The sequence below is a fragment of the Rhinatrema bivittatum genome, chromosome 4 (assembly GCF_901001135.1).
Source record: "Rhinatrema bivittatum chromosome 4, aRhiBiv1.1, whole genome shotgun sequence".
Taxonomy (NCBI): domain Eukaryota; kingdom Metazoa; phylum Chordata; class Amphibia; order Gymnophiona; family Rhinatrematidae; genus Rhinatrema; species Rhinatrema bivittatum.
In genome coordinates this window covers 189,363,742-189,378,280 of record NC_042618.1, presented here as the reverse complement: position 1 = coordinate 189,378,280, position 14,539 = coordinate 189,363,742, and the positions used below count along the sequence as shown (strand labels likewise).

The window sequence follows — 14,539 nt, the reverse complement described above, 5'->3', positions numbered from 1 at the left end:
GGTGGCCCCAAAAGGATTTTTCTTTCTTCTTCAATGTTTCTCAGTAGTTTCTGTTTTGTTTTCATTTATGTTGTTTTACCGCGCCAGGTGGAGATGAGACAAATACCTCCATGACAGAATTTTCGGTGCCAGTTAAGTTATTCAGTATAGTTCATTGGAACAGGAAACTGAGAGGAGCGATTTTTCTTTCACAAAGCACTCGGCAATACATTCAAAAGCATTTGCTAGGTTTCAGCTTATTGCGAAATGTTGCTATCCCTTGTAACTGAACATGTAATTTCTTAACAGTTAGTTACTGCTTTTGGGTTTCTTTGCTAGGTGGTTCATTTTTTTAAATGGCTTTTGTTTAATCTTTACCATGATCCTGTCTCAAATCATTTTCTCAGATTAACATTTTATTACAATTTTTCAGATAAGTGGGCCTGGAAAATATCAATCTGCACTATCTCTGCACAGAAAGTCAGACATTAGTAAGAAAGCAAGCAATCGCATCTCTACAAACCCCAGCAGCCTGCCTGACAGCAGCATTAACGCTCCACTCCAAGCAGGTTACACAAAAGGAGCACCGCTCAACGAAATCTGAGATCTGCGAAGAAGGGTCCTTCAGGTATTCCTTCCGTACGAGGTGAGGGGGAGAGCTATATCGACTGCTGGACCCAAATTGTGGAACTCTCTGCCCTGTGAACTAAAGCCCGAATTTTAAAAGCCCTGTGCACGTAAAATTTGGGGGTTACGCGGGTGGCCGGGCCCTGCGCACACTGCGCGCATTTTCGAAAGGGCCCGGCCACGCACGAAACCCCCAATACGAGCAGAAGTGCCGAGCTAGGTAAAAGGGGCGGGCCGAGGGTGGAGTCTGGGACAGCGCCATTAGGCTCTGTCCTTGGGAAGCGTGCACCGGCAACCTGCCAGCACGTGAAACTTACTTCATCTATTCAGATGAAGTAAGTTGTGAAATAAAGGAAGAAAAGGTAAGGAAAGGGGTTTTAGGGGTCAGGGAGGAGAGGGGAAAAGGGAGGCAGAGTAGGAAGGGGGATAGGGAACTGGGAACCGGCCGATCACATCGCCGTGTGTATTTTTCAAAACTTCCCCCCACCCGCCAGCACATACGCAAGCGGATGCTAAAATTCGGCGCGCATGTGCGTCAGATTTTAGTGTATGATATAACATGTGCATGCCGACGCATGCAAGTTATAAAATCAGTGGGTCCATGTGCTTCCGCCTGGAACCACTCGCACGTTGACACACGCGCCTTTTAAAATCAACCCCTAAGGTTGCAAAGAGACTTTTTGGGATTTAAGAAACGCTTGAAAACCTGGCTGTTTAAGCAAACATATGAGAGCACTGATTTAACTTAAATTAGGCGATTTATTGGAATTACCGGTAGGTTAATATTAAGGAGTTAAGATAGAATGGGAAAATTATGAAGGATTGAGGCCTCTATTTCTCTGTTTTTCTCTTTTCTTTTCTCATTTTGTCTCTTTTATTTAGGAAATGTACTGTTGTTGTATTGTAATTATTATGCTAAAGTTATTTCTGTTACCTTTTATTTTTAATGTAATTTTACGATTTTATTGATTTTGATACTTTTTATCATATTTTTCTTCTTAAACCGTTATGATTGGAATGAGAGTATATAAATATTATAATAAATAAATAAAAGGAAGCCTCATGATTGATCTCAGATGGTCAGGGGACACAATCCTGCCTTGGTTATAGGGTTCTTAGTGTTCAGTGGTCGATTAGATGGTGTAATGGGCCTTGGGGGTGAAATTCCAGTGTGGAAAGCTTGACCAGACTTCTCTGGGAATGGGATACAGTTTTCTTTCCTATAAACTCCATAGTTTAATGGCAGCACCATCACTAGGCTTAAGCAAAGCAGGGGAGAGGAAAGCAGGAGAGACTATTCTGAAGTTCCAGCTATAAGGAGAACACCTCTGATGATGTTGCCAGCCAGCAGGGGTCCCGCTTCAATGATAGCCACATACTGGTGGCCATATCCGGACTTAGAGGAGCTCCATGCAGCCACTGCAGCTTCAGTGGTGGAATGTTATGCTGGCATCCTGCCCCGGACAAGCCATGCCAGTGCCAAGGGCAGTCACTCATCTCATCTGCCCCTACCAATGGCCGAGATCAATGCAGCATTTTATTTATTTATTTAGTGATTTTTGTATACTGGCATTCATGTTGATACAAATCACGTAGGTTTACAACATAAATCAAATGTTCTTTACTACATTTGCGTATAGAAGAAGGGTAACTTTTAAAACGGCTCATCTAAACTATAAAATCTGTCTCAGCATAAGCTAAAATACAATAACAGTGGATCCAAGTACATCTTAAAAATACAAATAAAACTATAGCATGATAGAGTCCCATCCCCTTTCCCTCTCAAAATCGATCTGGGAGCAAGGAATCAAGTTAACATACATCATGCTCTGTCGTTCCACATGCCAGTCCTTATGAGGTCAATATATTCAGTAGGCTGTTTAGAGGACACGTTATCCGGCTACAGTTAGCCAAATAGCTTGTCCAGTATATTCAGCGGGATAAATGTTCTGCTGAATATGCATGTTTAAAGTTATCTGGATAACTTTAACCCTAACTGGCCATTGATTGAATATGGCTGGTTAGGTAGAAAGGTATTCAGCCTCATGTAGCCAGATAACTCATTACTTAACCGGATATCTTCAGAGATATCCGGGTAGGTAGTGCAATCTTTGAAAAAAAAAAAAAATCCGAGTCACGGGTCTCCCGGCCCAATGTCACTCCCAACCCCCTACCAAATGAATCTACCCCCCCTCCACAGTCACAACAAGCTGCCAGAAACTTTACAACTTTCAAAAGACATTGCTGCCTGCCTGGCCCTCCTTTCTCCCTCCTGCTAAAAATACTTAAAATGTCCCTCCTCTGCCTCCCCCCCCAAGTCATCCCCTCTCCCCCACCCCAGCTGATACCCTCCCACCCACCCGTTACCTCTAATAATTGGCCCCTCTTCTGTGCATCGGGATCAGTGTTGTCAGCGATTCTGAATGCTTGCAGCGTAACTTAGTCTATTACCTATGTACCAGTTCCAGCATTACACAGGTAATAATGCTGGAAGCGGACTGTGTCATATTACCCAATTCATTAAGAATTGGCAGTACTGCTGCTGCCTTCTTTGGCTGAAAGCATCCAGGTAAGATACAGAGAATGTACATTTCTGACTAGATCAGAAAAATGATCTAGAAGGCCAGTCTGGTCTGACCGGATGACACCCACAGGTTTCTTCTGGCTCAGTATTATTTCATTCCATGGGACATAATTATAATTAAAAAAATAAGGAAAATCATAATTATCCCAACAAAAAGCAGCATTAAGATACTTCATAATGAATTTGCCCAAACTAATAGCCTGGTGGATCAATTTGTAGCCTAGAGGATATGTCAAATGAAACTGTGTGTTTTTTTTACAGTACTTAGACAAGAATTCTATTTTTTTGTTTAAAAAAAACATTAAAATGTTTTTTAAAAATTTGAATTAAAAACTGTTGCAGCTTTTGAGTGCAATTTCCAAGCTGCTCACATTGCTGCAAAGTTCATGGGTAGTTTTTTTTTAACCCACAATCTTTGCACTGGTTTTCAAAGGAAAACCACACTTGTAATTTAATTTACTTTGAAAATTGCCCCATGGGGTAATGCCTGCAGAGATCTGCATCTTGGATACTATTTCTAGCCAGCACTATTCATGTAATTTTCTCCCCTGACTTAACCCTGCCCCAGGAACGCCTCCTCTACAAGGCGGGTAAAAGTACAGTACTCACTTGCACGGAATCTGATCTGCATACAGGGTGGGCGTTTTTCAGAAAGGTGATTTATGAGGATAAAATGCTTTTTATTTGTGGAAACCTGCCCTCTGAAGAAAGCTGAACCACAGACTTTGAGTGGGGGGGGGGGGGGGGGGGGGGGGGGGGGGGGAGGCAAGGCAAGCCAAATTTAAGGTTCACCTCGGGTGCTGAAATCCTTGGCTACAGCCTTGCCTGGCCATGCAGACTGAAAACCAGAGATGGACAGGGCTCCCTGAAGGTGTGAGAGGCTGACTAAGCAGTGAATGAAAGAACCTGTTTCCTCCCAGCTGAGTGTCTAATGAAGCAGCAGCTGCTGAGCAGGGAAGTGACTGGGACCTAGAAAGCTATGAAATATTTGCTGCCTGCATCAGTCATGTAAAGAGAGATCCCTGCCCTTCTGCACTCCTGAAGAAGATATGCAATTTTTGCTTAGCAGTCAGAGTAATCAGGCTCTATTTTCCACTGTTTGGTGAATTCCTGTCCATTTTGCGTATTGGGAAGGTGTGGGTATCCGTGCCTGCCTTGTTTGGGTTGCTATAGTAATGATTCCTTATTACTGCATGGTAAAGTAATTATTAGAGGAAAATGCACATAAATGGTCATTATGCACAAAGTAAACCTGCTGATGGGCGGTGATTTACAGCACTGCTGTGTAATGACGTGGAGAGAATTGTCAGAAATTAAATGTAGACTTCGTAGATGAATTTGAGTAAATATAAGCACCTCTGCACGATGAGCAGCACATCATAAATTGATTTTTGGGTGTGTACTGGGAATTTTCAGAGCCTTTCTTGTTTCGGGTTGTTATTTGTACGTTTCGGGTTGTTATTTGTACTTGGAAAGTTCTGATTACAGAAAAAAAAAAAAAGATCCAATTAAACAGATTTAGTTCCCAATATGATCAGGGATTTAGATTTTTACCCAGATCGATTTTCAGATCACAAAATCCCAGTCATGGTTTAGTGATTCAAAAAGAGAAGGACCACTGGCAAATGCTAGGTTTATACCCCTTCCTCTTGGATGACCATCTGTGCGATCACAAAATTTGCCCAGCTCTTCTCTAATATTCTTCAAACTGTAGGGTAAGTAGTGGTTACCACAGTAACTGTAATATAGTTCTAAGTTACTTCTATACAAGGCACACTGCAGTTTAAAAAGAGATAGTTTGTTACAGTCATTAATGTTGTGATGTATACCCTTTAATATGATTCGATTTATTGTGGACATGATTCATATAATGGTTCAATAAAACTTTAAATGGAAAAAAAAAAAAAAAAGAGATAGTTTGTTACAACATTAGGGCCGGATTTCAAGACGTACGCGCGGGCGTTCATTTGTGCACGCAACCCGGCGCGCACAAATGTATGCCCGATTTTATAACATGCGTGCGCAGCCGCACGCATGTTATAAAATCCGGGGTCGGCGCACGCGTGCACCTTGCGCGCGCTGAGCCCTAGGGGAGCCCCGATGGCTTTCCCCGTTCCCTCCGAGGCCGCTCCGAAATCGGAGCGGCCTCGGAGGGAACTTTCCTTCGCCCCCCCCCCACCTTCCCCTCCCTTCCCCTACCTAACTCGCCCCCAGCCCTACCTAAATGTATTATTTTCAGGCCGATACAGTAAGGACGCGTTAGAAAGAATGTGGTAGTGCCGGGCGCACCCTCGTTTGCCGCACGCACAGTTCGGATCACATACCGCTCGATACGGTATTTAAATTAGACGCAAATGCAAGTCGCGTCCAAAGCGCGTCCATGAAACGGTAGGCGTGCGCAATCCATTTTACTGTATAGAGAGCTATACAGCGTCTATACAGTAAACCTGGGTGCGCTGGTACCTGTCATTTGAAATGTCATTTGAAATGACAGGTACCAGGAAGTGGTACCTGTCACCAGTCCTCTCTCCCCCCCCCCTCCCTGTCACCAGTCCTCTCTCCCCCCCTCCCGAAGCAAGGCGCACGGCTAAAATCGACTCGACATGTTATTAAAGCAAATGTGAATAAAGTGCCACAAAAGTAAACTTACTGCATATGAATGACAAACAGTCCTCTTTCCCCTCCTCCCGAGGCGTGCACCGTGGCTTCCCTGCCTCCCGGGGGCAGCCGGCGGCGAAAGCCGCTTCCAGCATCCCCCGCTGGCGAGGTGGATGAACGGACGCCTGTACGTGCAATTTGGGCGCTCAAGCCAGCGAAAGTGGAAGTGCATGACCGAACGCCGTGACGGCACTTTCGCTGGCTTGAGCGCCTGCCTGTACGTTCGATTTGGGCGCTCAAGCCAGCGAAAGTGACGGCACGGCGTTCGGTCATGCACTTTTGCTGCCTTCAGTGCCTGCCTGTACGTTCGATTTGGGCGCTCAAGCCAGCGAAAGTGACGGCACGGCGTTCGGTCATGCACTTTTGCTGCCTTCAGCGCCTGCCTATACATTCGATTTGGGCGCTCAAGCCAGCGAAAGTGATGGCGTGCATGACCCACCGCCCAGCTGTGTCCGACCCCTGCCCTAACAATCCCTGTCCTATGCACTGGTGTATGTAGGTGCCCGACCTCAGCTCTAACTCCTATGTCATATCCAGCTGTGTCTGACCCCAGCCCTAACAATCCCTGTCCCATGCACTGGTGTATGTAGGTGTTTGTGTTAGTTGCGCCTTCCTCCGGGCAGGCGTAGGTTGCGCGCGCCGGCCAAGTGCTGGCGAGCGATCCCCGGGCCCAGTGGTAGTGGAGAGGCCTCTGGCCACGCCTATGCCCCACCCCCAGACTGCCCCACCCCACCCACGCCCCGCCCATTTTTTCAAGCCCTGGGACTTACACGCTTCCTAGGGCTTGCACGCGTCGCCAGGCCTATGCAAAATAGGCTCGGCACGCGTAACTCCCCCCCCCCCCCCAACGTGCATAAATCCACCTGGATATTTGCGCGTGGGCTTTGAAAATCTGCCCCTTACTGTTTAGCTACAAGTAGCACCTTTTAAAAAAATAAGAGAAAATTCTTTTTCACATCAACGCACAATTAAGCTCTGGAATTCATTGCCAGAGGATGTGGTTAAGGCAATCAGTGTAGCTGAGTTTAGAAAAGGTTTGGATAAGTTCCTGGAGGAAAAGTCCATAAACTGCTTTTAATCAATAGGGAATAGCCACTGCTTATTGCTGGCTTTGGTAGCATGGGATCTGTTTAATGTTTGGGTACTTGCCAGGTACTTGTGACTTGGATTGGTCACTGTTGGAGACAGGATACTGGGCTTGATGGACTCTTGGTCTGACCCAGTATGGCATTTTCTTATGTTCTTAAGTAGAATATATATTTTTTTTTTACAGGGAATAGGCATGGTCTAGTGGGTTTCAGAGCGCAAAATCCTGAATTAGGAGTCTCTGTGGGCTTTCTGAGCCTGACTGCTAATCCTCTTTACTGCTGTGACCTCAGTTTTGAGTTTTTATTCAAAGTTCATAAGCCCATTTGGCCCTGGGTTGTTTCTGGCTTTTCTTTCCAAGAGTTTTCTCAGGGAGAGGCCTGCCGGTCCTGTCTCCTGTCCTGGGAAGGTGACTGGGAGCCCCAGGTGCTCAGGCTTTCAGGGAGATTTTCTGTTTTGGCGTCCAAGGTGGACCCCAGAGACCACTGAAGAAACTGGAAAGTGGTCCATGGCTAGAGGGGGGTTAGTTCCGTACTATACTCATTTGCTTTGGAAGATCATTCCCGAGTTTGAGAGTGGCATTTCAAACTGGAGTCCAGCAAGGACTGTCAGACTTAAGAGGGCTGCTGCCCATTTGCTGCCTAAAAGGGAAGGATCAGACAGGAGTTTCCAGGGTTTGCTGAGAAGAAGTCTGCATCCAAGTTGGCAAATATCACTGGGGAAGAACCCAGGAAAGACCCTTTGAGGGGAGCACCTACTGCCAGGGTGTGCAGAAGCTTTCAGTGACTGTGGCTGTCAATTTTCTTCTGGACTTTATTTTTCTGTATTGATGTGCACTTACTGCATTAGTCAATATTGAACCATTTGTGATTTTATTCCTGTAATAAAGTAACAGTAAAAGGGCTTGCTCTGAACAACAGCCATTGTGTACTTGTGTGTGTTTTCATGCTGGGTGATTGCAGAAAACCTGTATGAAATTCTAAGGGTCTTGAAAAATGCTCCTTCCTGCCCCGCCACCCTTCCCGTCACAGAAAGGACCAAGGAAGCATGGATTGGTATGTGGCCCCAGGGTGCCCTGAGCTCTGTTACCCAGTGGCACTAGGTTTGCATATTTAGGGGCTGATGCGATAAAAACACGTCGAAAGCGGGCGATCAGTGTTCAGCGTCCACTTTCCTAATGCACGACCAGGCACCTCTTCTGGGGGCACTATGCAATATTTAAATTAGGGGTTGTGCTGCCAAGGAGGCGCTAGGGTCGATTGTGCATCCCTAGCGCCTCCTTGGCAGCGGGTCGGTTATCTGTGGGTTAGGAAAGCGGACGCTCAATTTTACAGGAGTCCATTATCCTAACCAGTGCACAGCCACATGTTAGGAAAATGGATGCTCGTTAACTGAGGCAGGCATTAATTTCTGAGCGTAAAAATGTGCAGGTCTGGGGCACATTTTTTATTTTTTTTGCATGTGGGGTGAATAACTAATAGCGCTCATCACATGCATTTGCATGTGATGAGCGCTATTAGTTTCGTGGCGCATTAGACGCACTTTATAGACACACTAATCCCCTTATAGCATAAGAGGCTGTGAACGCACCTCCAAAATGCACATCCAACTGTGGGTTAAACAGTGCGCTCGGCTGAGCGCACTGTATTGCATTGGCCCCATAATACATAATCGAATCATGAAGAGTAAATCAAACGAGAGAATGTAAGATTAAGATGTGAAAACTATCATTTCGTTTTTTAATTTTCTATACTCTTTGCCTTAAGTACTAGATCAATTATTAAAATGTACTAGATAATTTCTCCTGATAGATATTAATGTCTGTCTATGAATACCAACTCCGTAACCAATCATTGTTTGTTTGTTTGTTGAGTAATAACTATGAATGTCACTTTTGTAAACTGTTGTGATCTAATCATGGAACAACTGTATATAAAATGTCTAAATAAATAAATAAAGACAGGAAATCTGCATGCACACTTTTAAACCTGCATAAAACGAGTTGGTTTTGAAACATAAGGTACCCCACCATATATATTGTATGTTACTATCAGGTTGTTAAGCAGCTGAAAGCATGCACCAAGCACATACCCTTAAATGTTTTAAAAAGATTGCCTGAGACAGATGCATTAGCAAGTGGCATGCCTACAATGCAGACTTTTTGGAAATTCAACATATGCATGAAGTTTCCAAATTTACCTTCAAAATTGCCTCCCGCTCCCCCACAATGTCTCTTTTGACCTTTTTGATCATGTACTTTCAGGTGGCTAAAAATCTACCTACTTGGATATAGCTGCCTTAGGCAGGTTAACTCTTTTTATCCACATAACAGGCACCCAAAACTTTGAAAATTTACCACATTTATCATATTCGTATCCATTCATATCAAATATAAGGAAATTCTTAAGCTAGCCAACATTTCTGGTTGACACTAGAACCCCCCCCCCCCCCCCAAAAAAAAACAGGACCCCAAATGCACACATTGGGAAGCCTCATTATATAAGAGCAATGATTCTCAGTCTAGTCCTCGGGACATACCTAGCCATTCGGGTTCTCAGGATATCCATAATAAATATGCATGAGAGAGATTTGCATGCACTGCCTTCATTGTATACAAATCTCTCTAAAGTATATTCTTTATGGATGTACTGAAAACCAGACCTGATAGGCATGTCCTGAGGAATGGGTTGTGGACCACTGTTCCAGAGGGTACTGGATGGCTATGTGTGCTGGTGGGGGCCTCACTGCAGTCCTCAGTCACAGGGAATGCTGGATAGTAGGCAAAAGAGTGGTATATGGGCCAAACTCGGCACCATGTTAATTATGGCTGTCGAGAGTGGGCTTGGCAGCCTCCCAATCATCTGATATAACTTTTGACACATAACCACCCTCTCCCACAGCCTCTCCAGTCACCACCAATACCTTCAGGAATCTCCAGGCTATTGGCTCTTGTATCCTCTCCACTACTGTCTCATCTCTCTTATCCACTGTTATGTTATCCGAGCCAGTTTCTTCTTACTGCATTATAATCTGATTTTGACACGCTTGCTCCTCCCCTTACCCATTCTGTAAGTCGCACTAAACCCCAGCATAAGCTCACCCCTAGAATTTAATTGCAAGGTGCATTCTCTCAATATGTGCTTGTCATATAATAGTGACAGGGAGAAACCCCCCCTTTCCCCCTCTCCACTCTCTGCTCAGGAGCTTTCAATAAAAATGCGCATACACAATGAGCCTGCCTGGCACATATCACAGAAGTCTGAGCATAGCCATGCTAGTACACCAAAGAATGAGAACTTTAAATGATTAATAACAGGGGTTAGGAATATCCAAGAAACGCAGACACTCAAACGAATAAAGCAAACACAGAGTTTTAAACACAGACCACTGTGTTTATACCACGGCACACGGCAACCATGCCAGAGGAGCTGTTAAAGAAAATGTATTATGAACTGAGTCAGTAGGGAGTTTTGGTGGGGTAAATCCTCTTCTTTAGAATGTTAAAAGTGTAGTGAAAAATTGACCGGAAAACAAGTATCCAAATGGCTTATAGACCAATATGCTTATTTACACTGACTTGCTAGGTCACATTTTAAAAGAAACAAAATGATTGTGTCAGATGTGGATGCACAGTGGCAGGTTGATTTAGTCACGTGATCTTCTAGCATAAAAGAGTTTGAAGGTTTCAATGTGTAAGGGAAAAAAAACCATTCGATAAGATTCTTGATGTTCTTCAAAATGCTGGTCCCACAAGTCCTGTTACTAAAATTAAAGAGACTGAAATTGGATTAACATTGATTAAGACCTTGATGTTATCCTAACCCTTACTGATGCTGAAATAATGCAAAAGGTTATGCATCCAGAGAGATCCACTGCACCTGTGAAGACGACTCTGAAGATCAGAGTGAAGAAACTAATGCAGCTTGGACTTAGGGCCTTGCAATTCCCTGAAACATTCTTGAAATTTGCTGAGCAGCAGCCTTCTTATTCCGCTCAGGAGGCCCTGAAACTTCATGTTGTTCACAACAATTTCCTGAACTGACCGGCAACTCACTTGCAGGCAGGCAGACATCCACAAGTTGCTTCAAAGAGCTTCTCAAACGTGTGTGAAGGATCAAGGCATTTCAACATTGTCAACATTAGATAGTATTGAAATTGATGCTGACATAAATCAAGGCTGCCAGCAGTATGTGTGAAGGGGAAGTTGAGGCGTGTTCTATGTGAGGGGGACAGGGTGTGAGCTGTGTGTGTGTGGGAGGTTGGAGATAAGTAGTGTAATGGGTGTGAGTGTGTGAGAGTGTGGCGGTGGGTCGTGTGTGGGGAGCAGGGGAAGTGGGGATAAGCTGCATGCAGGAATGACTTCTGAGAGGTTGATATTCAATGGGCTGCATTAAGAAAGTTCCCTGGGGAAAGTTACCTGGATAAATTTTCCCAAATATTCAGTAGAAGATACCCAGGTAAGTGTTCTTCTGAATATACCTGGATAAAGTTAGCTGGGTAACTTTAGGACAGGTATCTTTCTGACTGGACTTACCCAGCTAAGTGTGTCCAGGTAGGGTTGAATATCAGATTCTGCCATACCACAAAATGGCACCGACTCGGGGTGACCAGTGGTCGTTTTGAAAACTAGCAATGGCAGGACAGAAGCAACTGGGGATTGCTCCTGTTGACTGTAAGACCCACAGTTGTGGTAAAATGTGAAATGGAGGGCCTGGGTATTGGCACCGGGCCCAGGGGCCATTTATTTTTAAGCTTTGGTGGTAGGGATAGGGCCTGAACTCAGTTTTCCTTTTTTTTATTTATTTTAAGTTTCTTTTTTTATTGTTTGTTTGTTTTTTTAATAAAATGAAACTAATCAGTTAGCTGAGTCACTCTTAATGTATTAGAGACAAATTGGAAGCAAAACTCAGATAACCAGTTCATTTCATGAAAGTTTCATAGACTCAGGGAGAAGAGAACTGGCTGATTTTGAGCGTAATCATGAACCAGAACTCACTGACACTTAAATGTAGTGTAAACAGTTTCATGGAGATGAGCAAGCCCAATGCAAAGCTTATAATGGGTAAAACTGATCAGAAAGAAGCAAAATTATTTGCTAAAAACAATTCAAAATGACCAATCATATCTTGGTGAAAGTTAAAAGACAAGCAGTTAGGCCTTTGGGCCTGTTGGTCTAGTTTTATTTCCTAGGATATATACCTGTTTGGCCATGTTTTTGAGTATGGGATTGGCATAATTTGCATGCTGTACAAGAAGTTTTGCATATATTAGGTCCTTTCTACATTAGTATTACTGACATTTGTGTTTTGATTTCAGATGAGCTCTGAGGCAGTCATGTTGGCAATATTTTGGCCCTGACAGCTTAATAACTTTGTTTCCTGGGCACTGTGTGAATCATAACACTTTATAAAAGAGCACTGAAGATATGTATTATGTGGACTTTTTAAAGCATTTTTCTGCAAGCATTCAGACTTTTGTGAGCCCTGAATTTTTCAGGAGGTTTTTCTGACCGTTGATAGAAATTTGCTGCATAATAGTAAATTTGTGCCACAGCATCTGAGGTTTTTTCCTCCTTCTAGAATGTTTTTCTTGTATTGACATTTAAGTTTATTACAATTGTGGTGGAGTTTTTGTGGGGGGTTTTTTTTTCTCTGTTTTCATTGTACTTCACCTTCCCACCTCTTTTTTTTTTTTTTTTACTTAAATATAACATAACAGGGCCAGGATAAACTTTAACCTATGAAATTGCAAACAATATATTTACCCTTAGCAAGGCATGCTACAGATTTATGATATTGTTGAGGTTGCCTTTGAGCAAATATGAGCAAAAACTGAGAAATACGGCAGAGGTGCTGAGCTATGCATCATAATGTTTAGGGCTAGGGCAATACACCAGAGAGGCCAGTGGCACTAAAAATAGCCATCTGCAGGTTTCTACAAGAGAATACAATGCATCTGCAATCACACACCAGATGTGGTAAATTGTGCCATTAAGTGACAAAAGGGTAAGCAGCCCCCGAGCTGTGGAGGTCATTTTTTTCACATGAAGAACTTGAATATTTTTAAACCATTTTTCTGCTTGTCTACATATTTATAAAGAAGCAGCAAAAACTGCATGGTGAAAAGAGGCATTTTATATTGGACTTGGCACTCCAGAAGAATGCACAAGGAGAAGTATAGCATTATTAATGGATAGCGCCAAGCAGTGAGCTTTCAGTCTTCCATCAAGACTAGATTCCCCCCCTCCCCGGTGTTACAGATGTACTTCTGAAGACTCTCCTCCATTGCACTGTATTTGCTCTGACAAATTCTCTCAGCAGAGCCTTTTTATGAATTAACTCATTATACTCAAAATCTCAAAGGAAGTAGGAACCAAGGTGTCACTTTTGAAAGGGACCTAGCTGGCAAACTAAGGATTCATCTGGATGGAACCACTGGGGCAAATATTTCCCCACTCCCCCTGAGTGGCAAAATGGAGCCGCCTAGTTTCACTGAGGCCAATATTCAAAGTTGTATAGCCAGATAACGTTTGAGTTATGTAAATCTTTTGAGAAAAATGCTGACTATCCCTTGTACTCCTCTGGCTGATTTTTAGCTGGAGAAATTTTAAAAAAGACAGCACACAGGCCTTCTATACAAAGACTGTAAACACAATTCCTCAAACCTTACACCTCAACAGCCGGGACACCCTGCGGGGAAACACTGCCATCATAGGAATAGTGTTACTCGGTTCATTACTTCTTTATATATTTTTTTGTTGCAAATAAAACGTTTTCTTCCAAAACTTTGTGTATCCAAAAATACTTAGCTTATTTATTATCTGGACGAGATGTGCAATCGAAGACTCAGCGGTCATAAACCCGATGCTGGCAGCATATCGAGAGTATGCTCAACTCCTCTCTGCTTCAGGGGAACTTGCCATTTAATCCAATCAACGTCGGGTTTTTGACCGCTGAGTCTTTGATTGCACACCTCGTCCAGATAATAAATAAGCTAAGTATTTTTGGATACACAAAGTTTTGGAAGAAAAAGTTTTATTTGCAACAAAAAAAATATATAAAGAAGTAATGAACCGAGTAACACTATTCCTATGATGGCAGTGTTTCCCCGCAGGGTGTCCCGGCTGTTGAGGTGTAAGGGTTGAGGAATTGTGTTTACAGTCTTTGTTTATAAGGCCTGTGTGCTGTCTTTTTGAAATTCATTGAACTTTTTACAGCTTGCCTTTTCGTGTGTTTTTTGAGAAGTTTTGAGCTGGATAAGTCATTATATGGCTAAAAATCAGCCAAATAAGTAAAGGGCATTTTAGGGGTGTTCTGATTTTGGAGTTAACCGAAAACGTTATTCAGCTAACTCAAGAAATAGCTGATAGCAGGTCTAAAGTTATCCAGCCTGGTGTGGCTAAATATTTTTAGCCTTAACTAAATAGAACATAGCTGGTTAATTGGTGCTGCTGATTTAAAAAAAACAAACCAAAAACAAACAAAGAATCTCGTGGGCTTAGTGGCCCAGTCAATGCACTCCACCCAAGATCAAAACCATGAGCTCTGCCAGGCTGAGTCTTTAGCAGTTTCCTCCCCCAAACCCCTCTGATATGATTTAAATTCC

The 14,539-nt window shown here is 43.3% G+C and overlaps 1 long non-coding RNA gene across 1 annotated transcript in view; it reads left to right on the top strand.

Moving 5' to 3' along the window:
- The first annotated feature begins 418 nt into the window (after nucleotides 1-418).
- LOC115090393 overlaps nucleotides 419-14,539 on the top strand; it is a 35,238-nt gene continuing 21,117 nt past the window's right edge. Inside the window, exon 1 of the long non-coding RNA XR_003856392.1 lies at nucleotides 419-625. This is a non-coding gene — a long non-coding RNA (uncharacterized LOC115090393). The remainder of the gene's footprint in view (nucleotides 626-14,539) is intronic.